The following is a 27,323-nucleotide window of genomic DNA, read 5'->3' on the forward strand; positions in this document are numbered from 1 at the left end:
GCCCTCAGATGGGTTAGTAGCCACATGAGAAAATCATTTTGGAATGCTTTAGCTTCACTATTGGGTTTTCCAAACCAAAGCTGAAGCTTGCTGATGAAGCAAGGCAAAAAAGTCTGCACAGCTCCTGTGGGTGCTGCCTGTTCTGTGCCCTGGAGATGTCATTCTCCAGCTCCACCACGGCACAATTCTCCTACTTAATCATCATTAAACAAAATATAGATATTTCTTGATGACCTTGCTGATATCCATAGCTTGCATCACAGATGCAATCGGTTACGCTAGGATAAGATGGGCACTGGCTCCTAACCCATTTAGGCTGTTGGGTCTTGTCAATCCAAGCTGGCCTGAGCTCTCCGTGCAAAGAACAAATGTAGGTTGTCTGAGCAGGGTTTCCAAAGCTGTTTCTTCACCCTCATCAGCAAATTTAGAAAGAAATTTGAACCGAATGCATTCGGCTCGGAGAGTTGCCATGGTTGCAACACAGACGATCTAAATGTGGGACATTATATAATCAGCCAGAATGACTATTTATACAAAGAGTTTAATTTAAACAAAAAGGGAGAGAAAAGCCAATGTGTGGCATAATACATGGCTCTGTCACTTTGCACTCCTGTGCAGCAGAACTGCTGCAGCACCGATGGTGTTAAATCACAGCACTCGCATCTGCTCCCCGTGAGGTGTTTATTCTGTGTACTAAATGTAAAATAAATATATAAAAAAGAGCATTAAGTAAAAAGTAATGGACCGGATCTAGGCAGGCAGGAACGAGCCTATTCTATTGTACCTGGATCAGTGACAGATGCACAAGCTTTTCTATAACGTTTGTTGTTTCACTGTCTTACAGACTTAGTAGACACAGTAGTGTGGATCTCCTTTCTTGGAAGGCTCATCCTATGTAATACTATCGCAGGATCTAATTTATCTTAACTTGAAGCAACAAAACATATGGGAGCAGCTGCTATGGCCCACATGATGTTACCTATATGTGGTAGTTTCATGCTTTCATAAAATCATAGAATCGTTTGGGTTGAAAAAGACCTTAAGATAACCCAGTTCCAAACCCCTACCGTGGGCAGGCATGCCTCTCACTAGACCATCTTGCCCAAGGCTCTGTCCAACCTGGCCTTTAACACTGCCAGGAACAGAGCATTCACCACTTCTTTGGGCACCCTGTGCCAGCACCTCGGCATCCTCACAGTAAAGAACTTCTTCCTTACCTCCAACCTGATCTTCCACTGTTTCAGTCTAAACCCATCACCCCTTGTCCTGTCACTACAGTCCCTGATGATGCAATTTCCCAAACACCTTCTAGGAAGGAAAGTTTCTGTTGAAAGGGTTTTGCTGTTTTGCACTGGGGGCTCAGGAGATGCAGCACTGAGCTGGGCCTTGGAGCTAAAGGTGGTTTGTTTTGACTTAGGGAAGGTCACTCTGCGGCCTCACAGAGGTTCACAGCACAGGCAGAAAAGCATTTGATATGGCTTTGGCCTCCCCAGGATGCCAGGTTTGTGAGCAATATGCTCAAGACAATTCCTTTCTGCTCCCCTTCCTATCAGCGCAGGCTGGGCTGGTCCAGCAAAGCTGTCCAGCTTTTCAACTGCTCCCTCAAGGCTGGTTCACTGGGTTTCCCCCTCTGGCACATATGAAGCCATCTGCTGCATCACTTGGAGTGTGGCTGGAGCGGGGTTCCTTCCCTGTGGATTTCCCTTCAAATGGGCAGTGGAGTTCTATAAACATGATTGAGCTTGGCAGGGATTTTCCTAGAAGGAAATCAGCCATTTTCCTATGAGAATATCAGCCATTAGCTGATAGTGTGGCAAGGAGCAATAATAATAATAAAATACATTAACTACAGGGAACGCAGGAAAATAGATGTGCCCCAAATGTAATGGGGTCTGTAGCTTGGTCTCACCCTTGGCGGTGGCAGAGTAGACAGATGTGAACAGATTGCTTTCATACTTCAACACCATATGCCTAGTGCTCCCATGAGGACCCCTGCATGCTGGAAGGAGTGTGTATTTATTAAGCATCTCTTTGGAGTGGGGGAACTTTTTGTCCAGTGGCAGCAAATGCTGGGGCAGCCAAATTAAACTGGAGCTGCATTCTGGCATTAGTCAACTGAGCCATTCGTTTGAACAGTGGGTATTTCTCCTCCCTGCCTTTCACTTTCTGTGATGATAGACTTTCCATGCATGTATGGCTCTGTTCAAGTGACAAAGAGGAATGGACTGTGTAAAAGCAGGGAACAAGGACAGTAGAAAATCTCTACTGCAGGCACAAAAAAGATATTAAAAATGTTAATGTTGCACAAGTAAATCCAGTTAGAGAAGAGAGATACGGAATACCTCTATCTAACAGGCCATGGAGGAAAGTGTTTCACCCCTTACTGATTTTCCAGGTTTATTTATTGCCTTGTAGCATAGTGTGAATACATCAAGAATGTGGTTTGGGTACAAATGAGCTCTCTCTATTTTTAGAGAAACTTGGCCCTACCAACCAAGAGGTGGTGTTTGATGCCTGTCACCAAGAGCCAGTGATGGGGCTGCCATAACTTCCCACAATGGGAATGTGAGCCAGTGCTGACCTCTGATCTGCAAGGAAAGGGCTGTGCTCCCCATGGCTGCTCGGAAGATGACAACTGCCGTCAGCGCTGAGCTGTCTGGGCATGTGGCTCCAATGGGAAAACTTGGTCCTCCAAGGAAAATGAAATCAGGCAGTTTTCTGTAGCTGTTCTGAGAGTTAGATGCTTTTCCACTGCAGAGAGAGACATCTTGGACTGTTCCAGCCTGTAGAACATAGTGTCTTTGGTACGACACTCTGCTTTTTGCTGTTCACTTCAAATCCTGCAATGCATGTCTCTTGCCAAGGTAGGGTTCACCTCCTCTATCTTTTGCAGTGAAAAAGACTTGCAAATGTTGGCTTTCTTCTGTGAAGTTCATTTTCATTTTAAGGGATTACAAAGAGAAAGCTTATATTTATAATTCAAGCAGAGAAGGCAGACTCTCTTCTGGTTTTCTAAAGTAAAAGCACTGTGTGAGAGAGGCCTTGCAGCAGCCCAAAGCATGTTCCTGCTGCTCTGCTATCGATCTCAGAAAACAGGGGTGATGCAGCCTCAGCTCTGGTTTTGTACAGACCGTTGTCACTAGAACATAAAAGGGATTTTTAAAGGTGATTAATGTTGCTCTCCCACACCACAAGCAGCCATTCGCTTGCTGTCTGCAAAGCTTGTGTGAAAGGAAGGGATATATGGGAGCTGGAGAAGAAGCTCCTGAGAAAGCAGAGTGTGAGCACCTTGCTGGTGGTCAGGGGGCTCCAGCGGTTCTGTTCCTATAGAGAGCTGGAGGTTTGTGGTGCATCTGTTAAATATCTGGTGTTTTCTTCTCCCGTTGAGCCTATTAACTGAGAGCATTAGATGCTACTGCTGCAGGCACACTGCTTTGCCTACCCTTTGCCACATCTTTCTCGGTACTAGTGATCAAAATGAATATGAGAAGTGATCCTTAAACAAGGTTACTGGATGTGGAATATGAGAAGTGATCCTTAAACAAGGTTACTGGATGTGGGAAGTGTTTTCCATGCACTTGTGGCCTGCCAGGCTCTGTTTGGCTTCCTTAACTGTCAGTCTGGACACAGTCTGAGGAGATGGTCCTAATTGTGTTTTCTAATCAAAGTCTAAGCAGAGCTGTTTTCTCATTATTCTATCTGCTGCACATCCTGAAACACATCTCAGACAGCGCCTGCTTCCTTCAAACCTTGTTTTGCAGGAGGATGACCCTGGTACTGCTCCTCTGTCCTTCCAACCTCCCTTTAGCAACAGCTATGGATCTAGAAAGACGAAACCTAAAATGTGGGTAAGACAGTGTTAAAGATCAGAGGTTTGTTACAACCCTCCCACCTCCTGCTCATGAGCAAGCTTTTGGCAAATAGTGGGATGGCCTTTTGAAGAGGACTCTGAGCTTTATTGGTCCATGATGTAGACATGATACTGGACTGAGTGACCCTTAGCTCACGAGAGAGGAGTGAATGCTTTTATGGGAGGATTCACCTGACTGCTCTGTTAACACAAGTGAGAAGTACACCCAAAAAATACTTATTTCTCCCTTTTGATAAAGGCAGTCCTGGCTGACTTACTGAAATGCAGACATTTACGTTGGGACAAAGAGTCCTACCCTGATGGGTCAACAGACCCGTGTGTCTGCCATATGAGTGTCAGAGATCTACATGGTGAGGTGATGAGTTCAGTTATTTGAAGGTGTTTGGTTGTGGTTTTTACTGAGATCTAAAGCTTTGCATTGGTTTAATTTTAGACTTTTCATTAGTAATCTTCCCTACAAGACATCATGTTTATTTTACCATTCCCCAAATCCTGTTCACTCATACTTGTTTCCTTAGTGCCATTTCTGTGATGACATGGGATTGTACTCAAGTCTGAAGAGGTCCTTTTTCATCTAGTCTTTTATCTTTCTAAAGCCTCGTGTTATCTGAGAAGTACTTCAAACTGAAGTCTCATTGTCCTCTCATGTCTTCTAAATAAAAAGCATGAAATAAGCTTAGCCCAAATCTCTGGAGGAATTTTTTCTGATTGACAAGGCCGTGCAAATATGTCCTGGGACCTGCCTGTTCTGCTTAATAAATCATCATTAACCCTCACCAGATAAAGAGAGATTCTCTTCATCTGACAGCGTATCAATTCAGTTGCCTTAATGTCTATAAGGTTTTAAGTGTCTCCACCAGCAGGCTCCAAGAGAGGATTTTTGTCAAGTGGAAAAATGGAATTCAGGCAGCAGAACTCAGCTGCCAGGTTTGCCAGTGATGGACGATGCAGATGGGAACGTGGCTCTTTCCTCTTCTGCTTTATTGATCCTGTGGCTCTGACCAGTATAGCAATGTTTCTGTATCAGTAAAACCAAGCAGAAATGAATAAGGGGGAAGGTGATGGCTTTAAGTCAGTGTCAAAGGCAGAGCACTGCTGGGGAGAGCTTTTGGGAGGTCAGTGGCAATGACAGCTCTAATGTGGGTAAGTGCTTGACCTCACAGGACACTAAGTTGCAGTGTAGTACCAACTCACTGCACAGGAAAACTAAGTGGAAGGTAGTTTTCCATTTTCTTGGTCATCTCATTTAGGTACGTCCACAAATATATGCTCATCATGGGCAAATCAAGAAACCAGTACATAACATGCAAGCCACAGTTTCACCGTTCATTGTTGGCCAGAATCATGCCATGCTGGAATTGAGAGGTTTGATCTCATTCTTGGGATGAATTCTTGCTAACATTAAATGTGATGCAGATAGCTCACTATCTCCTTGGTTTTCTTTAGTCTTTCTCAATCTTAAGATTTTTAAAAATTGTAGATTAAAAAATACTATTGCTCTGTTTGACTGCAATTTGTGTCCTTCTGCGTTTTCCCACATAAACAACAAGATTAAAAAAAAAAGTATTTAAGGATATTTCACTTAATCCTTTCCCTGAAAAAGCTGAGCTATTAAGAAATGCACCAGACAGAAGTCTTTTAATGCACTCACAGAAATGGCAATACTGAAATCACTGCAGTATTTTAGTCCTTGTGTTTAAGTATCAGGATTACAAAAATATATGAGTTAATACCCTAAGTAGTTTATTTTCTACCTGTTAGCTTACTTGCTCTGGCAGAGAGTTCAACATGAGTGAATCTGTGGGGAGGTAAATGTCACCTTATATCTGAAACTGGGCTATGGTCTTTAAGGAACTCAACAGAATTTTTGCTGCCCATTGAAGTAAAGCAAACAGGAAAGGACTGACTGAGTGTGGCCTTTGAAGAGCCCAGGGCTTTTCTGAGTTGCTGATGTCCCAGTAAGAGATTAGTGTTTCCAGATCCACACTGACAGCAATGGTACCAGGGCAAGTCAGATAAATATGCTGAATTGGTTGTAGGGAGTTGACTTGAATCAAATAGCCATGGGTAACTTTGCCCTGTTGGGGCAAATTCTGAAGGAGGAAGTTGGGCCATGAAGCAAAATACCAAGGAAACATACAGCAGATGGCCACCAGTCATAGAAGAAAAGGAGAAGAAAGGAAAATGTATGTGGTCCAGGCTGTGTTATAAACACAGTTTGGGTGTCCAGATAAAGGTGTCACCTATGGGAAAGCAAAAGTCAGTAGTTTTTTCTGTTAGCATCAGTAAAGTTTGTGTTCTGGAGCACAAACGAGATCAAAAGGTCTAGTCAAATGTTTCCTTTCTGAATATGCAATGATTTTAATAGTCATCCTCTTAAAACTGCCCTAGAGATAAACCAGGTCCTTTTTAGTATATCTACACAACTGGTTTTTCAGCCCTCCCTGAATGCCAGCCCCATTCCACAGCTAAACTGAACACCTGAGTCTGTTCTCCTTTGCAGCCTTGGCTCTATAAATAAATGATAATTATTTCTATAGTGTGGTCCAATTCTTTAAGCTTTTGACAGGGCTTTTAAAGGAAACTGCTTAAAATCTATGTTAACACAGGAAATAAATATAAGCCACCTATATCCCTCCTGACTTTGTTCAGTACTCGGTGAGAGCACAGTAATGCAGCCAGAATGTAAAGATGGCATTTGGGGAGCAGAGCTGCTGCTTGCAGTGCCTTTAGGGCTTGAAGATAAAACAGTGGTTGGGGCATGGAGCAAAACAACAAAGAAATGTGTAGCGGATGGCCACCAACCAGCAGAAGAAAAGATGAAGAAAGCAACTCATGTGGTTGGGGATGTGTTATAAATGCAGTCTGGGTGCCCAGGTCAAGGTGTCATCTATTGGAAAGTAAAAATAGGTAGTTAGAATTAGTAAAGTCATCCATAAAGCATCAGTGTCAAGAGTTATGAAACAAATAGCAGAGTCCCCTTTTTCTGTCATTCTCATTTGCCCAGCAAATGAAGGAAGTGTTGGCTTATGTTAGAAAAGAAATATCTTAGCATGCCTCCCAGCACTCAACTTGGAGCCACTCAGTCCTTGGCACTTCTGCAGCACCTCTCTTATGGGCAAACAGTGAGTGAGAGACCTTGTAACACTTATGTGGTGCAAGGTAAATCACGTCATTCTGATTATCATGAACGTGGTCGCCTTGTTGGATGGACTCAGAGATGCTGGAGTGCCAGAGGACTCTGGCTTGTCCAATTTCTCAGTTGGATAAAGCAGAAACAACCTTGTGGAATAAGAAGTTGTGATGTTTTCTTTATGGGATGTATCATAAACTTATAAAGGGTTCCCAACAGCATAAACACTGTCATGTTCGTTACAGCATTACTGCCTATTTATAACTGAGTTAATAGAACACAGACACAAAAAATTCCACCAAAATTGAACAGAATTCATAGCCGAAACTAACATTAGTTACTTACTGAACAGTAGTTTATCATGATCATTAAATTAGGCCTCCTTCTGTAGCCTACCTATGATTTTGTAACTGTCAGTGAAAGAGGCTAAGCTGTGTCTTACTGCATGCACTGGCTGTATTTTCTCATGGCCTGTTACTGAAATACTATGTCTGTTACCTTTGTTGATTGCAGCTTCAGAAACCGTGGCCAGTTCCCAGAGCAGTCCCTTTTCTTCATCAGTGTCAGCTTCTGTCAGTTCATCTCTCAGTTACACAAATTATAAAACAAAGTCCACTGCCTGTTGTCTAATATTTCTTCCATTAAAAGATGCCCTGCACTTTTGTTGCAGGCATCTGACATTAGATTTTGGCACAGAGAGCGGTTTACAAATCGAAAATACCTTGCTGACACTACCTGACCCTCCCTCCATGCTTAGGAAATTGCCATAACTATCTCTACTTTACAGAAAAGCTTGAAAGAAGCCTCAGAGTGATACCCCAATTGTTGTTCAGGGCTGGTAATTTTGATGTGTTGTTAGCTGTGCTCCCAGCACTTCAGCCTGAATTTCATTCCTGTTAAATAATTGACTCTAGCAGGATACGTGTGTGCTTTATTCTTCCAGAAACATGGTGTTGCTAACAGGGTGCCCCAAAACGATGTGCAAGCAATAGCAATTTTCACCTAGCTAAAACCTGAAGCTTTGGTCCTGAACAATAGCCAAGGATCTTGAGGAGCCTTGCAGATCCTTGGCAAGAATTTCAATGTACTTACAACTGTTTTATTATCTGGCCATTACTTACATTTGTTTCCTTATCTGCGCTGTTTTCACACAGTAATCTCCGAATCTTCTGCTGAGATGCTCTCTGCCCCAGGTAGCGAGGTCTCGTTCCTTAGTACTGCCTGTGCTGCAGTACTGCAACCTGTGGCTCAGTTTGTAACCCATCGTATTTTCCCTGACTCTCTCCTGAGGAATAGTGCTTCTGATTAACTTTATTAGTGGGTATATTTCAGTTCAAAATGAGGTGTGGGTTTCCAAGTGACAGAAAATCGTCCCTTTCTTAGAGTACAACAATGTAGTTCAGAGATGTATTATCCAGAGAAAACGAGAAGATTTTAAAAGCTTCTTTAAAGGAGGAAAATTTCAAGCTTGATTAAAGACAGAACTAAAGGGAGAAAAAAAAAAAGCTAAGCAGTAATTCCAAAACAGGAGTGGCAAAGGTTGCTTCCATGGGTTACTGCTGTAGTCTGTCACACAGGGAAACAGGCCTGAACACTGGGTGCTGAGAAACGCTTCATGCTAGGAGCTAATGTACAAAATAAAGAAGCTTCTAGGTAGAAGAGAGGAGAGGGGCTGGGAACTTGAGGAACTAAACCTTAGTGCAAGAAGGAAAGGAAGGAACAATAAACTCATGGCAGTCTCTTAGTCTGTGGCAAGAAACAGAGTGGTTTCCATCATCGCATCTCCTGCCTTGAGTAAGACTATTCATCTTCTTTCTCTTGTATCAGAAAGTATCTGATACAGTTCGCCATATAAGGCACAATACTTGATTTTTTTCTTGTTCTCTCAAGAGGGGTAGTCTTTTTCCACTGAGGACCATGGTCCTCAAGAAACATTTGCTCATTCTTATTCCAGCTTCCTACCTTTACAGCTGAGCTCCTTTCTCATCTATGAATCATGTGCCTTGCCTCTTGATACCAGAAGTGATCTGACTGTTCTGTTTTGCTTAAATGCAATGATCTTCTTTCCCAGCCCATCTTCTAAAGCATTCATCAAGCAAATGAAGAAGTCTCAAGAGCAACTGAGTCTTCCTGTTCAACTATATGCTTCAGTTTACTTAAAGTTGTGAAGACAGAGAGCAGAACTCATTTACAGAGGACTGAATTGCAACTTTTGTCTCTGCCTTGGCTCCAGAGAGCTCTTAACACAGAGCAATTTCCTCTCATCAAAAGCTTTCTTCAAGGTGGTGCTCGCTTTACTCAGAGTGAGCTTATGCTTATTCATCTTCCTCAATACTTCATTAATCACACAGGGGAGGTCTGTTGTGGAGGATCCTGACTGAAATTCTACCTAGTCTCTTGTTTGGTTTAAAATGGGAGTTAATGGCTTAATACCTTTGTAGAAAAAACTCTCGAGAGCAGGGAGCACTCGGGGGAGGCTGGAAGCTCAGCTCAGCTCAGCTCAGCTCACAGTTGTTGACTCAAACTGCTTCGTTTAAACTGGGAGTTTCCATTTAAGTTCTTCAATGTCACCAAGTCCAGCCCTGCCTGGTTCTAACACCCTTTACTGTGCCTTCCAGAAGTGACTGACTTTTCAGTGGTTGACATTTATAGTAATTTTATAAATGAAAGTTTGCATTGCTCTGTTCGTGGTCATGCAGCTGTTGACAGCTACACATATTTAACTTCATTTTTATGAGTTATTCACAGAGGCAGAGTCAGCTGTAGTTGTTTGCTGCACAGTTTGCATACAGCACATACAACTTGCATACAACTTTTACACAGATTGTTTTCAGCATGAGTACAGTTGCAATACAAGATTGCTTTTATCTATCATCTGATAGTTTATTGAAATTATTTATCATTGAAGTCTCCCCAACAGATCTTTGGTGAGTCCGATATATCAAGGCACACCTTGAATAGTAAGAAGCAGCCATTCAAAAGAGGAGAGGGTATCAAATAGGTTCACTGTTGGTCATAGTTTAAGAAAGGTTTAAACGCATTGAAGAAGGAAAGTATGAACTCCAGACCTAGCACACACATAGGCCTTGCCCCATCTTACTGCGCTACCTGTGGAAAGGAATAATGTCTCTCTTCACCATTAAAAATACTTTGAATCAGGCCCCAAATTAGCAGAAGTCTGACCTAATCATGAGACATACTGTTTTCCCATTTCTCTTTGATTTAAAACTTGTGGGATTCCAAACATCAACTTCCTTGACACAGGCTAATAGACAGAAATGTTACTCATGAACTTCAGCTTAAATTTAATTGTAAGTCATCAGAAGTAGCCCAATTATTTTACTTGAAAAGGGGGCTGAAACAGGGATGTCAGCATGACTCTGCTAGTGTCACACACCAACTAGTTAAACTGTTGGGAGTTGAATTAATAGACTCCAGGCTGCTTAATCCCATGGTGACAATCAGCCTTAAAGATCTTTTTAACCTTTCATTAGAGATAGGAAAAGGAAAAACAGTTAAAAAATGAAGATGTTAGGTATTAAGCAGGACTTTCAGTTTAACAATAGCCCTTAATCCTTTTTCCTTTAGCTATTGAGAGATATTTATTTTTAAGGAAAACCCAGGTTTGGAGACTTTCAGGTGGTACAAAAAAAAAAGACATGTTTAGGAGAAAAGATCAGTTAGTAGAGATAATGGAGCTGATGTTACTGCTGCTGCTATTGTTCCTGCTGAAATCTAATTCTCATTCCCGGTGTGTGTGTGTGTGTGTGTGTGTGTGTGTGAAGGGGAGAAGAGAAGAAAATGAAAACAGGAGCAAGAAGAGATTAGCAAAGAAAAGGTGCGTCCTCTGTTTTTTGTGGGGCAGATTTTTCCTGGTAGTCATGCTAGTAGAGAAACAGAGATAGCCTGTGATCTGATCAGCTTCTCCAGCACTGATGTGATACTGAAACCTTTGCTTTTAGCTTCATTTCCAGTAGCAAACGCAGCAGTGCTGCAAATGCGATAGTGAAGTCTTGCCTGGCTGACAATGTCTTTTTGCTGTTTAAATAGAAGAAAACAGAAAATGAGAACAGAAAATACAAGTAGATCTGTGAGGACTAAAAATTAATGAAGCCTTGTTTTTTATGGACGAGTGTCCAGTAGCTGAGTGGATTTTCTGCCTAAGGATGTTGCAGTGGAAACTTGCATGATTAAGACCCTTATCTTACAACGACTACTTTATGTGCAGTAGCATTAGCTTGTAATACAGCCCTTTACGCCATGCTGGGCATTTACAGGGGACATGAATGTGTTTCTATTTCTGTTTCCTGTTCTCCCAGCTGCTTATGCCCGCAAGACTTTTGAGGATCCAGTTGTCTTTGTTCTACTGGTCTGTCAAATTTGATCAGGGCAGAGATACAGGCTTAGAAGTAGTGTGTTAGGTGAGAGGAATGAGAAAGACGGTGGGATCACACGAGCCTTGTTTCCATAGTAAATGAGGCTAAGAATGTGGAGGAAGAAAGAGGAGACATATGGCAAATGGTGATAGCAGGAACCAGAGCTCTCTTTCTGAGGGTGGCTTCAGGTTTTAGTCATATGTTGGAGACAGGGATGAATTTCTCTGAATCAGCCAAGATGCTTTTCAGGATCACATGAAGCTGCAAGAGCATCAGTGATACAGGAAATAAGATTTGTTGTTATGGTAAACACAGTTCTTCCTCTTCATATCTTTCTATCCAACGTCAAAATGCTCAACCAACTTCCCTTTAATTTCATCTATTTTATTTTAAAAAATCCCCAAATGCTGATGGCTTATATAGTTTTTTAGGTCCATTTCCCCCCCCCCCTTTTTTGCTGTTTAACACAATAGGTAAAAATTTGTTTACCTTTTCATCCAGTTGTATTTAGAAGTAAATAGCATTTATTATTCTTACAGCGTAGACCTCTGCATAACACATTTTCAAGAATTGTTTGTTGTAAAGAATAAACTAAATATGAAGAATTCATGGGGTTAAGGCAATAGCCAGAGTGTATGTGTTTGCAGTTCTAGTGAAAGAAACTTAATAACATTGTGACATTATATAGATGGGGTTTACTGCTTGCTGTTTACTACTAATAATCTGTTTTATAACGTATTCTTAATTATCTTCATTAAAAAGAGCTCAGAAAAAATCTTGTTTACAGCAATGCACTTACTGCCAAAAAAGCAAAGCGTTTTCCACACATTCTTCAGAGAAAATAGGTTTTAGATACATGGCTAAATCATTTGGATCACACACTGGAAGCAGCTGGAAAGCGGTAAATGCTCTAAAGAACGCAGGAGTTTTCAGTTCTGCGAACACAGAAGTAAACAGGCAACTGACACACACTTGCTGGAGATGGCAGTTGTCATCTGGCCTGTATTACTGACTCCTCCTCAGATTTAAACCATAATGGTATATCATAGAATCACAGATTGGAGTGGGTTGGAAGGGGCCTTCCAACCCAAGTTCCACCCCTCTGCCATGGGCATGGACACCTTCCACTCGATCAGGTTGCTCCAAGCGCCATCCAACCTGGCCTTGAACAAATATGCCGTAGGCCTTCCCCATGTGCTTGGATGACAATCAGCTGGAGAAGTACATTCCTTGACATGGCAGGCGATGCCAGCAGCAGTGATAAGAAAACCCGAGCTGGTCTTTCAAAGCAGGTGCTTGGGATCCCTCTGCCAGGAATCCTGCCACCAAATCTGCATGCTTGATTGAATGCAACTTGTTTGACTCTGCCTGCCTCGTTACCTCATGCTCTGAAAGATTCGTTGTAGGAGCAAAGATAAATGAAACCAGAGTAGAAAGGTATCTGTATCTGCAAGCCCTGCTCTCTGTGGCTTATGGCTGCAGAGACCCAGCTCCAGGATGCTGCTATGGGGAGGTGGTAGAAACAGAAGCTACTTGTATACCTTGTTCTGTGTTAAATCAAACCTAACCTTGTCTCCTTTGGCCGTTTCAAATTGTGGGCTGCAGGGCAATGATAGGGAGGGAGATGCTGCCTTTTGCCGAGTGGCAAAGAGTGAATTAACACAGCAGGGGAAATTTTTTTTGCTTTTAAGTAATTGTAAAACATAATGGCAGTTACCTGCCTGTTTTCTTGAGGGATTTGTACTGAACAAGGGGAAGAGCTGCTAACAGCACCCCAGGGTTGAAGAGAGATTTGAGAGGAAGGATCAGAAGAATTAAATATGTGGCGTGCAGTGAGGGAAGATGATAATGAATGGGTATATCTGCCTGGCCCCGCACCGTGCCACTCACTGCCAGCCACTTGAATAAATTTATTTAGGGAACAGAGGCAAAATAGCCGAGTTACCATGATTCTCCATCCAGAAACATACCCTTTTTTGTCAAAAATGCCAGTTAGCCTAAAGAAAGCCTCCCTTCCAGTCCCATGGGGCTGAATTGTTAGCATAGATACACTGTTGGGATGATCCAAGTCAGTCAACTCATTGGAATCCCTTCCTTTACCCAAGATGTTTAAATCCAACCATTTGAGAAGGAAGAGAGATGATAAAACTCTGGAGGCTCTAAATGCTAAGGTAAGAGGAGGGTGTTATTTCATGTTGTACAAAGAAATCTGTTTAAGCACAGAGTTACACTAAAATAGGAGTTTTTATATGAGCTATAAGAGTGTCAGATGGCTCAGATAATAATAATATCACATAAAATAAAGTAATTGTATTTTATAAAGGTTGTCAGTTTATTTGCAACACATCTAGTCATAAAGCTGATCATTTTCTGTTAAATTAGAGTTGCACAATTTGCCTCTGAGCAAGAAATAACCGGCCTTTTATTTTGTATTTGTAATTTGGGTTACTCTCTTTATTGGATTTTTTTTTTAAGTCATTAACTGAAAGACAGAGTTTTACTCACTCAAACCCAGCGCATTTCAACTGAAAAGTTCAGGCAGCCTTAGAAAGTTGCTTTTCAAAAAGCCTTTGGATGATGGGAAAAGAGTGTCTCAAGGAAGGCAGGAGCACTGTGACTCAGCGTGGTTAGAGCAGGCAGGACAAGGCAGCAGCAGCCGTGTTGGATTGACTGTGCTCAAGGGTATGGGCTAGCTATTAAATGGGGCTCTTATTGAGGCTGGGAACAACTTGTAGCAGAAAACTCTCTGTTGCAGAAAAGCACAGGCCAGGAAAAATTAAGAGGCCTTAGTGGGCTGACATTAATATTGAACAACTTGGCCTGGATATCAAAGTGTCTCTCAAAGCAGGGGTTGAAAATACGTATTTGGGAAAAGTAGGCAGTTCTCCTTTCAGCACCTATGAAATGTCCCTGGGAAAGGCCTCAACACAACTTCAACTCTTAGAAGGCAATTTCAACTACCTGACAATTGCCACTGGAAACTTATTTTCAAGGTGAGTGACAAACTGGTTCCAACTCTGAATGCTGAGCAGCGAGTCTTGTGCATCTTCCATCACGGGTGGCCTGAGTTTAGTGGTACAGCCAATAGGCACTCACATTCTATTTACTCCCTGGATCAGGACATATGTAATTGTCAAAACTTCTAATAAAATCCTTTTTTTTTTTTTTTTTTCCCTGCTAAATGAGTTTAAAACTTCAGCCCTTCAGGTCAGTGAGTCAGGAAGATGAAGTAGCAAAGCAGAGAAGATACTTGTTTCCAAATGGATTAGGAATTTGAGAACTCTCCCTATATAGGCTATAAATCCCAAATCAGATTTGATAAATCAAGTGATACTAGAAGAGGAGATCTGCAGGGCTCAGTAGACTTAAATATTGCAAGGAACTATTGCTCTCATATCCATCTCAAGAGACAACTGAATGATGTATACTAATGGATCAGTCTCCCTACACGTGTTGCATTTTTGGAAGACAATAGATCAGTAATTTAATAAATAAATAAAACCCAGTCCTAATTTCTGTTCTGGAACTGCATGAAGGATGATTTGTAGCTATTCATTTATTTACAGATTACTTCTGTGTAGCAAAATCTGCTTCCCCTCCAGGGGTGCAATACAGCCACAGCTGCATTAGCACAGGAGCATGGTTAGGATCTCTGAGACTTGCAAATAATCTTCTGCATTTCATTGAAATTATTCCTGCTAGAAATAAAAGTAAGGTTAGAGCATCATCTTCCCTGCAGCATGTTCAGACACCGTAGTTAGAGAATCTGCACTAGACCTTTAATCCCTTCTGCTCTGAAAACATGGTTCTACAATGAATTACAGTGAAAATCTTGCTAGTACTCAAACTCCTTTTGCTTGTGGAGATTTACTTCAGGCTCGTATCATGCAGGGGTATAGATGACATGTAAAGAAACATTGTGTGTGTGACATGCTGTACTGAAAGGATGCACCACAGGGAAATTACTCAGTTAAGATGCAAAGATGTGGCTTCAGCAAGCACAGTGTTTACAGCGTACAAAGACAGGAGTTTAGCACTCTTCGGAAAGACTTTAAAGCAGTGGGGAACGCATCTCAGTTCTTCCCTTTTTTGTGTCTAGTACTTCATTAAAGTAAAACATGTGGCATAAATCTGCCACGCTTTCTGTCAGGCTGTCACCTGCACCAGCGTGCAGGGCTGAAAGCAGCAGCTGATGCCTTCGATCTGGTCTCAGGGAAACAAAACCTGCCTCACACAGAAGGCACCTCGGAGAACAACGCACTCGTCTTTGCGTTGCTCCTGCCTTCACTTCCCACATGCCCTAATTCCTGGGAGCAAGAAGTCTCACTCAGCTCTTTGATTAGTGAGTAACTAGAATGGCGTTGGGGATCGCATGTGCCAGCACAGGCAGAGCTGGTGAACGCGAGAGCTGGGGTCAGCCATGTGTTCCTGCTCCCCGAAAGGACTTCCATAGAGTTGATGTTCCTTTCCAGACACCAGCTTTCTTCCAGGTTTCCTGGAAAGTTTTAAGGCAAACACAAAACTTATTTAGATCAAGCGTGATGACCTGGATCATTTTGAGGATATTCATGCTTTTTTAGGTATGTAATATAGTGACTCTGAACAGTCCTATGTGGGTATCCATAGTTCTTGGTAGACAATTTTATCTTCTAGATGTAGGTGCTCTAAGTTTTAGCTTGGATACCTGTAGTACACAGAAGCAGAGGCCACTAACACCTTCAAACTGCCTATGTCTTCACAGCTAGTTCAGTTTTCACTTTAATTGGGGTCTGACAGTTCCAGTCCTCTTACCTCCTGTACAGATACCAAAATAACAGTACTATCCCTGATAAACCAAGGATTATTTCAGAGCCTGTATACTTCACTCCCATGAAGTATAAAAGTGGCAAAACAGAAAGGTAAAAATACTTTTGTCAACTTAGTCTTTAGCCCACCTTTAAAGCCTGGGCTGAATTCCACAGGCAAAATATTTCTCCCTTGTAATTATGATGATTTTTCATTATTATCACAACCAAGATCCATTTAACTAAAGATATTCTCATTAGTAATTTCTTCTCCTGCCATTCACCAGTGCATTTACATTGCCAGCACCTATTTTTGTGCATCCAGGTTCTGGAATAACAACCAGAGACTGGCCAGCTGCAAAGTGCGTGTATGTTCAGACATGTGAATTACTCAGTCTTGGAAATGAACCCCTTATAAAACCATCTAATACAGGGAAATATTTGTGTAGTGTAACGTCAGTGTAGGGCTGCAAGGACTTGTCAAAGGACTCCAATTAAGCTTCCAAGGAAGGGAATGCTGTCCAATCCAGCATGCAGTTTTGGCTCGGACAATCAGGCCCTAGACATGTACAAATGTGTGCATATGATGAGCCTATTTAAAGGGAATCTAATTAGAAGTATAGACAATCCACCTTTCTTCAAATGAAATTATTGTAGTCTCTGATCCATAAATCTGACATTTATACATATTTATATTCTACTGCTTAATGAATATCTGATTAAGGAATACAGCTGCCAAGTGAATAAATTTGTTGTTAATCAAATGGCACTATAAAGACAGATCATCAGACCTATTAGAATATACTCATTCAGCAGATAAATCTGCACACCACAGCCTGTTAGTGCAATGTGTAATGCAAATCAAATTGTTCTTTAGAGATAAACCTTGAGCTTTGCCAGAATAAACAAGACTTTGCACAGAGGCAGATGAGATGAAATCATATATTCTTACTGAGGGTGTGACAGCCCTTGGCATTATGTCTTGTATTGAAAGTAAATTTCACCCTAATTGAACACTAAAGACTAAGGAATGCTTAAGTCTGTGCACTAAAGATTTTACTGTGGTATATAATTGCCTCTCTCTTTTGTTAGTGTATCTAATTCAGCAGTATAAATTACCAGCTTAATTTTTTTCTTATTGTGCGATGTACTAATACTATTATTTTGTACTACCAAGAATTAGCAACTGGCATTTAGGTTTATAGATCCTTTTATCCAGGGAAAATCTAATAACAACATTGCTCTAAATATTACATTAAAGGGCTGAAGCACGTTAAAGATGAAAAGATAGCCTGAGGTAACTGTGAAATGGCCACAGTGTTTACAGGGATCCTTCAAACACTACAGTGACTTTCATGAGCTTGGAAATGTTGGTACATTTTTGAATTGAGATTTGAAGTGCTGTTTGCAGGATTGTGTTTCATACTGAAGCTTCAGAAGTGTGTCTGTGCTTCACATATTAACAAACTGCCCACTCTTCTCCAGCAGGCACCGATTCTGCCTGCATAAGCACATGTAGCTGAAGTTTCTAAATTCCCCTGGTGAAGAACCTATGTCTTTACTTCAGTCCTTTGCCAAATCTGGGCAGTGTTTTGATGGGCAATGCTAGATCTGCACGTAGCTGAAGTGCTCAGGGCAGTTTTATGTTCCACACAGCCCTTTTCACCCTCATCAGATACAACACATGCAAAACTCCTGGTTACCTTGCAGAGAATATTAAATCAGGCAGATGGCCCATTTTTTCACTTCAAGCCTACTTTGACTCCCTCACCTCCCCCTCCCCTGCTTTTCACCTGATGAGTATTTGCTGATGGCAATAGATATAGTAAAATCATAGAATCACAGGATGGTTTGGGTTGGAAAGGACCTTAAGATCATGCAGTTCCAACACCCTGCCATGGCCAGGGATGCCTCACACTAAACCATCTAATCCAAGGCTCTGTCCAACCTGGCCTTGAACACTGCCAGGGATGGAGCATTCACAACCTCCCTGGGCAACCCTTTCCAGTGCCTCACCTCCCTAACAGGAAAGAATTTCCTCCTTATATGCAATCTAAACTTCCCGTTTCAGTTTTAACCCGTTACCCCTTGTCCTATCACTACAGTCCCTAATGACGAGTCCCTCCCCAGCATCCCTATAGGCCCCCTTCAGATACTGGAAGGCTGCTATGAGGTCTCCACGCAGCCTTCTCTTCTCCAGGCTGAACAGCCCCAACTTTCTCAGCCTGTCTTCATACAGGAGGTGCTCCAGCCCCTGATCATCCTCATGGCCTCCTCTGGACTTGCTTCAATAGCTCCATGCCCTTCTTATGTTGAGGATACCACAACTGCACACAGTGCTGCAAGTGGGGTCTCACGAGAGCAGAGTAGACCTGCTTTAGGTTGTGTTCAGCTGAAATTACTCCTACTAAGTTTGTTAGTATCTGTGAGTTAAAAAATGACACGAGGAAAAAGTCCAAGAAGAAGGGAAAAGCTTTTGAGAAGTTCAGATTTGTCCCAGCCTGTGGATGGGAGTACCAGGTATTTCCCTGCATTATTTTACTTCCTCTGGATGTTGAGGACTTGTTGGAAGAGGCTTGGGGAAGGAGCACAGTTTCCTCCCAAGCCGCTGCCAAAGGAGCTGAGCTGGTTCAAGGGAGATTCAAGAGATGTCAGCATATCCAGGGAAAGATTGTAGTCCTTGGCTTATCTCCAGGAGCAAGGTGAAGGTAAGCATTGCGACTGCCCCTTGGTTGCTGGCCTGCTCCTGGCACAGAAGAGCAGTTTCCTTCTTTATCTGCTGTCCAGGATTGAATGCGAAAATCTAATCTAGTGCCTTATTAATTGCATTTATCATGTACTTTTACCATGTCACATGAAACTTACCCATTAATTTTCTCTGATGACTTGCTCTTAAGAAACCTTTGGATCTGCTTCAGAAAATGTTTTTTTTTCAAGCAAACGTTCTGGGAAATCTCTCCTTAAATCCCAGTTAAATCCCTTCAGTCTGCTCCATTCATTCAGAACTGAGGTGGGAAATGCACCAAATACAGGTCAATCTGCTTGCGTGTGCTGTGAATATTCCCTTCACCACTGACTATCCAGTGGGCAAACAGCAGTCAGCAATTTAAAGCTTGAGCCAAATAATCCAGTAAATGCAATGGAGGAAATTGAGATGCAAGTGGGCACAAAATTTCATTGTCTTCTTTTGTGGTCTAATGTGAGGTGTTCCTGCCCATGGAAGAGGGTTGGAACTAGATCATCTTAAGGTCCTTTCCAACCCAAACCGTTCTCTGATTCTATGATTTCATTGACTTTTGGCATTCTTTTATATGTATGTGTATATGCATATGTATATGTATATGCAAATGTGTACAGATGTGTATGTGCACACATGCACATGCTACAGTGTTTCTAGAGTGCTTGGAGCTGGTCCTGGTGGATTTCCAGCTGTGGTGGGGATCTGTTCTTCTACTTTCAAGCAAACTGTATGTCCGTAACTAAGCAGCTTTCTGGTATGATTAATGGGCTTGATGAGGGCTTTAGATATTTTCTTTTTTCCTAGTATACAGCACATTCTTTTTCCCTCTAGCATGTGCTTAGAAGGAATCTTGGTGGTCTTTACTGCAGGACTTGTACAGAAGCTTTTTTCACTGTGAGAAGTTTCAACTGAGATTCGTTTTACACTCATCAGCCTTTCTCAGTTTGCATTGAATAACTTAAATGTCACTGAGAACAAGAAATAATAGTTTTGCCAGAGTCCCAGAAGTCTTGCAAGCAGTGGAGTCCACCCTTGTGGCCCAGTTGTGTCAGAAAAGGCCATTTTTAGTTGTTTTTTGGGTTCCATTTTTGAAGTTGACAGAAGAAAACTGAGCAGCACTGTTTTGTTTGAGAATACAGAGGCTCGGCAGTCAGAACTTTGGAATTTCTATATTCAGAAGCATCAAATGTATATAACCTTGGAGGAAAACAAGGCTTGTCCTGAAAGCAATGAGTGACAAAGGGATCAGAGGATGAGCGAGAATTTGATTTTTGTCTTCTGTTTTTGGAGGTTGCATGTCAAGAGGGAGAAAATGGCAAAAAATACTTACAAAATTCAGAACAGGCAGAAGAGAAAAGATTAAGCGGTGATTATACACATGCTGTCTGAAGAATCAGGTCGTGCATATGCGTAGGTTATGCATAGCTCTATGATCTCACATCCCTCCCATCCATCTCCTTCCTTGTTTGTGCTGTTCCTTTGTGTCATCCCAAGTTAAATGGCAGGAAATCTGTGAAGAGACTTGCCTGCTGTCTCCTGTTGACATACCATCCAATGCACAGGATTTCAATACCAACTGGAGTTTCTGAATACCATTCAGTAATACAAGTTCAACCCTCCTTTTCTATGTTCCAGAATGAAAATGCATATAGATGAGTGTTCCAGTTTTTCACTAAAGTACATACAATTTGAGTGGTTTAATACTTGCAGTTCAATTTTCAGTTTCATTTCAGCACAGGCAGTCCTTATCTGTGGTCCCGTTGTGCTAAATCATTACAACCACTGGAGTATGAGATGGGCACAGATTTCTAATAGCTCTTGGATGGCCTGGCTGAGCAGTGCAGGCACCCTGTTTTGTGTCTAAGGTCCTCATCCCCCATCAGTCCCCGAAGGCCAAACTGTGCGTTTTCCCTTGCTGTCTGTCACGGAGCAGAAAGATGTGTGGCAAGTCCTACAAAACTGCATCAGCAGCAAGTCTGAGAAAATTACTGAATCCACAGTGATGATAATCATAGCCTTAGCAAAGTGACTGAAATTAATGCGCCATCTGAACAGTTCTGTGTGCTCTGCCTTGATGTTCCTCATTTCAAATGAATCTCTTTAGACCTGAAGGCTGTTTGGAAACAGCTGATGGTGCCTATAATGAAGATTCCAATCTTCAAGTCTCCAAACTGAAATTAGACATATGTCCTGCCATGTTGACATTCATTTGAGCTGTTATAGCTGTAATGGGTTTATTTTGCTAGCATTTTCAATAGAGTTTCAGGGGAGACAGGCTTTGCTCCCTGAGTCAAGTTGGGGAAAGGCTGTGAGCAGCCATAATTCCAAAGGTTAATTTGAAAATGCTTTTCTCAACAGAAATTTTCTGAATTGCAAGATTACTTAAAATGTGGTATTGTAATAGCTGGTACTATGGCTGCAAAAAAAGCAGGCTGGATGCCGTGGTGGGAATACACTAGCCTTTCATTTCCAGTATTCAATTCCATCTTGACTCTAAGTAAAATGCAATAATAAATAAATGCAATAAAGTAGAAGTAATAGATTCATTCTACTCCCTACATACGACGTCAATGTGTAAACCAAAAGGCCAGGTCCAAACTGCAGTTTTCTACTCAGACTTTTAAATAGCAACTAGAACACACTGGCTGAGCACGTTAACCCTGCAGAGGGTGGGTTCAGTGCCTGGTTTATGGGGTTTTTAAACCCATGAAGAATAGGTCATGTTGAATCTTGCCTGCTGCAGGGAGCAGCCGACGGCTGAGCTGGTGGCAATGGTGGAGAGCAGCAGTGTGCACCCCAATGGGGAAGGCTGTCCCACGGCACCTCAGCAATGCAGCTGTCCCCAGCTACTTCAGCTTCCCCAGCCCAATGTCTTCAAGACACCGGCTGTTTATGGTAAAACTGCAAAAGCAGTTGCAAATGCAAAACCCCCTCACCCATTCCAGGGACTCACTGGCACTGATGGAAGAGCCTGTCTGCTGCTCCACACCCCCACAGAAGGTCCTGAGCTGAGCCAAAGCTAAGCCAAAACTATTCACTTGGTTTATTAGGTATCAGTTAAACCCAGTTAAACCCCAGTCTTTCTAGTGAGATTTTGGCCCAGGGTGCCCAGAGAAGCTGTGGCTGCCCCATACCTGGCAGTGTTCAAGGCCAGGTTGGACACAGGGGCTTGGAGCAAGCTGCTCTAGTGGAAGGTGTCCCTGCCCGTGGCAGGGGTTGGAGCTGGATGAGCTTTAAGGTCCCTTTCAACCCAAAACATTTTATGAGTCTATGATTCTGTGGAGGAGTTCTGTTAGAAGGAACTCAATATAAGAGAATGGGATATAGCTGTTGGTTTTGAAGGGTAAAATGTCACTGTTGGCAGATTTTAACCTAGCTCAAATTAGGAGATATTTGATGCTTTCATTTCCTTCCACTGACTTTATACAGTGGAACAAGAAGTGGTTTGCAAAGATTAAACAATATTCTGTCCACAAAATAAAATCAATAACTTATTTATAGGGCTGATGCTGCTCTCACAACAAAACAGGCCTGCCAAGTGGCTGTAAAAGTCCTGAATCAAATGCCCACATCTCCAGCCCATCTATGCACCTGGCTGTCTGTGACTACAGATAGATCACAATCTATCCAGTAACTGTATCACTTGGTAATCATAATACATAAATAAAGCTGATTCCTGAGCCAGGCTGTGGTGATGGTTGTTTTAAGATCTCTGTTTTGCCGGGTTGTTTCCCACATTCACCATTGTTAAATCGCTCATCTGGGGTTTTCAGGAATCTATTTATTTTCACAAAAGGGGGTTGGACAGATGCTGTACTGTGTTTTAAACTTCTGCAGGTGTTCCAAAGAGCAAATCACAACCAGTCAGGGGGTATGACAGAAGAATGAAGCTTGATAATTGGCTTTTTCCTGTTCCTTTTGCCACTATGGCAGCAGTGGTATTTGGAGAAAATGAATATCAAAATTCAGTGTAAGTGCAGTTCTGCACTGTTGGTATGCTGGGTCATTATGCTCCTTTTGGGGCTAAAAGGTTTCCAAGATGTTATGTCAGCAGTGAGATCATTACCTGGATAGGAGGCCTGGCAGCAGCTTTGTTCAACAGGAGAACATCCAAAAGTACTCTCTCCTTCCAGTAGCTGCTTTTCCTCTCCTCACTGGGTGCAAGACACCCTGAGAATGATGTTTGCTAAGCTCTAAATGTCTTTTTTCATCTGGTACCCAGCACTGAGAATGGATATTTCAAAACAAATGTGATTAAGTTACTCACAGCAACTTAGGGATCACATAACCCTCCATCGATACACAGCCATAACGAGAACGACTCTGCATGCAAACACTGGACAGCAACACCAGGACTGTTCTATCCTCGAGCCTGAGCTCCTGCTTAACAGTTCAAGTATTTGGCCTGAAGATCTGGTAAAAGTTCTTTGAACCACCAGACCTTGGCGGTGGGATGTAAAAGTCCCAGATTGTAGACTTATCTCTTTCAGGCTGAAATCACTGCATCCAGTGCCTTCTGTGAGTTGGAGAATCTGAAGCATTTAAGCATTCAGGTACTCATGCACTGGAGTTTTTTGCCTACAGCTTTCTGCCCTTTCCTATCCTTCCCTCTGTGTTGGTGCATGGGGCAGTGTCAGTGCCTGCTTCCTTAGCAGCAGAGCAGTGATGGACGAATCTCCCTACTGCTGCCGAGAAAATCGAGTGAATGGGAATGGGAAGAGGGATGAAAATAGATGCAACACAAATTGTCATTTTGCAAAACGACTTTTTGCAAAAGCACTGCTCTGAATACATAGTGACACTGTGCAGATGATTCTTGGCCTGTTAAATAACAGATTTCCTTATATTTATTGCTTTTGAGCTCTGCCTGACAGTTTTATTGCATGCAGACTGGCACATTATGAAAAGAGAAGTAAATAGGTCTGTGGAATCATGGCCGCAGTATTCCTGTTTAAGCGGAAAACAGCTCTGGGTTTACCACATGTTTGAAAAGAGAAGACAGTTCTCCCTCAGTGTTTTATGGCAGCTCCCCCTCCCACCACCCCCTTCTACCTTAAACAGTCTGGATTTGTTTTGCTTGTATAATTAGGCAATAGCAGCTGATCAGATTTGAATCAACGGCATTATATCATCCCAAAGCTGCCTCAATTGATGGACAAGAGAGGCAACAGTCTGTTGATTTGCAAAAGCTATAAAATGGCCTGCCTGTGCCATGCACATAGAAAAGAACATTAACTTTAGCTTTTTTATTATTTTTTGAGAGTAGATATACTGCTAAGACACTTGAACTCTATTATTATGTCAAGCTTCTGCTACTTTCTGTTATCCTTGGGATGAAAGCAAAAGAAATCCTGTATATGGGCTCATAAAAGTGAATCTATTCTTTGAGAAATAATTGTACCCATAGCCCTTAGTGTGCCATCGAACCTATACAAATTAAAAGACCATTATCAAAGTTAGTACAGCTTTTATTTAGGCTAAACCACCTCTTTGCTAAGTAATTGCAATGATGGTGCACAGCAGCACTGCTGGAAATGTGTTTTACTGACTTATTTCCTTCCTCACAAATTCAGCAAGAAAAGATACAGCTATCTTCTATCAGCCAAGATTTGGATTTAATGACTTGCCCTCTTTCCTCCCAGCCTTTTCTGGCTGGCCAGTTAAGAGCAGAAATAACGCTGTTTTTTCCGTGTATACCTCCCTAGTTTTGCCCTCAATTGCTCACTATTATCTCCAGCTGCGAACATCTTCTGGACAGCATTCCTTAGTACAACTGCAAGTGCAATGGTACCTAAATGATGGCTGTACAAAAGGATGCTAACAAACTCAAGGAAGTACAACCCCACAAAGCCATGAGGTTTTCACTCATTTAACAGAGACTCAGAGGCTTAACTAGTTGGGTACAAAGCTGTGCTTAAGAGTTCAGCAATGTCTCTTCCAGCAACACAGCTGAAATTGTCTGCAGGACAGGATTAGAGCTGAATTACTTGGACAAGACATACATCTAATGTAAGCAGGCACCTGTGGATTGTTCACAACCAGATTCATTTACCAACTGAATTATTATTAATACTTTGAATTTTTTTCTTTTTTCATTTGAAAAGCAGGATGTTTTTTTCTCAGTGCCAAACCAATCACACAGATGCTGTGATGTCCCTGCAGCCCTCGGCTTGGAAGCTTGTCACATCAGGATGAAATGGTCAAAGGTCCTGAAAGATTGAGTGTAGGGGAGAGGAAGGACTCACTGTTGGACCAAGTATCACAGAAGCTTATTTGTTTAGCTTAAGAAACTCTGCTGCAAACAAGCTGTCCCCCTTTCATTCTCGTTTCTCTCCAATCTATGACATCTCTGTAATAGTCTCCAGAGTAGAAAGAATGAAATGCATCTTTGGAAGCAAATTTCTGCAGCCACAGTAGTGCCATGGGTCAAAGTGGTTCTCTGCAGTCCCCACAGCACAGCTTCTATTGCTGCTCAGGTCACTATTGAGGAGGTCCTTTGTTTCTCACAAGATACTGACTCATAATAACACCGAATGCAGCAGCACAATTGTGGCAGGCTGGAGGAAGGGGGCTGCAGGGCTCCACTGACTGCTGCTTGTCTCCATCAAACACAGAGTGCACCGGCTGAGATATATGTGCAGGAAGATTAGATTTCAGTGTGAAAGGCTGTGCCTGGCCTGGCTGAGGCTCTTGCTCTCATTTTCATAAATACCAGATTTATTGTGACATTACAGTGAGTATTTTTCTCTTGTCTGAGAAGGGGGAGAACAAGCCAAAAACCAGCACTCGGCTGAACAGGCTCTTTCAATTCAGCTGTATGAAAGGTACCCTGCCATACTTGTAAATATGAGAGAGAAAATGGTGTCATCAGCCTGTAATAAAGTATTCGAGCCTCAAATTGCTGTCTGTCAATGATATTTTAGCTTATTTTCTTTCAGGAAAGAAAGTGAGGTTATTTTCTTTAATCTCCTGATAAATTACTCCAGTTATTTACAGCACTGGTTTTCCGTTAAAAGGATTGTGCTGCAGCCAAGGGGATTATTTGACCAAATAGGGTCTTCTGCCTTTGTTTCACTGCATTAGCTCATTTTAAAGAAGCAAAGAAAACCTTCTCTGGTGCTTTGTGGAGGCTGCTACAAGTTTCTTTACTTGCCATTTCTCTTTTCTCTGCAAAAAAAAACACATGATACAGAATTATCAATGACACTCCTGTTAGAAGTTATGAAACCCAGACTACGCAGGACTGATTTTTAAGGTAAATTTTACACTATATATTTTCATGCTTTTATTTGCTCTGTTTTGAGCCTCAGCTCATTGAAAATGCTTTATCATTTGGATGCTATCAGACTAGGAGCCTTCTGAGTGCAAGCAGGGCTTTGTGACCACCTCAAAGAACAGAGACCCCAGATAAAATGACCAAAACCTCAGCTGGTCATGGCCCTAGTTTTGGTGCACATGTACAGTAAAAAGACTAGAGAGAGAAAAAGTAAAGGTGAAGGAAAGTAACCCTGTTTGCCTCCTGATGACCAAGTGACACCCAAGTGACAAGTGGTGTGTGAGTTAATAAAGCAACACGGTGTGGGCATGTTTCCTTTCATCATTTCTAAGTCCTTGAGGAGTGTGTTCCTCACTCCCGATATACAACCTGCATTGAGCAAGCTGAGGCAGGATCAGGAATTCAGAATTTTAATTACACTCAAGGGATGCTGGTGAGATCAAATCCCATATCCTGATAGATGGAGGCGGGGAATACACCTGGAGGCGGCTGCACGGAGCTACTGATGTGCAGATTCGAAAACTGGGAAACATTTCCCAATAGGATTACTCTCCTTAAATATTACCTCTTCTGTTTACTAAAGCTGCTGATGTTGGAAAAAGCCTAAAGAATCAGCTCCAAACCCCATTATTCTCTTCACTACCAGCTAATGAATTTTCCCTCTGCCCTTCTACATCAGTTTTCTTTCAGCAAGAGACTTCTTTCGTATTACTTTCAGCTATCTCTGGTGCCAGAGCTTTGATATCTAGTTAGTACAATCTGTAAATATGACTCTGCAGACATCGCTCAAAGGCAAATTTTGACCCTGAGCACTCCGGCTGTCTCAGCCTTAGAAAATACATCTACCAAAAGCTGTTCCATGATAGGGGCTGGCACTGCAGGCTGGTGCTTCAGCAGAGTTAATGCGAGAAAAAGGAAGTGGAACGTGATGGTGGCCAAACTTATCCCTGTCACACACAGTTGTTTTGGCATAAAAATACTCTATTATGACAAAACGTTGCCAGCTCTTACAGTCTTAGTATGGTTCACATGTTATATTTGTTTGGGCTTTTTCCCTTCAAGTTCTGGTTCCTGGAGTTACGCCAGTGTAAGAAATTCAGCTTTTTTCCCCTCCTAAAAGTAAGTTTTTCTACTTCACGATTA

This window comes from Pezoporus flaviventris, unplaced genomic scaffold, assembly GCF_033815535.1.
Source record: "Pezoporus flaviventris isolate CSIRO_AGI_PZ_B2104156 unplaced genomic scaffold, CSIRO_AGI_Pfla_v1 ptg000213l, whole genome shotgun sequence".
Classification (NCBI taxonomy): domain Eukaryota; kingdom Metazoa; phylum Chordata; class Aves; order Psittaciformes; family Psittacidae; genus Pezoporus; species Pezoporus flaviventris.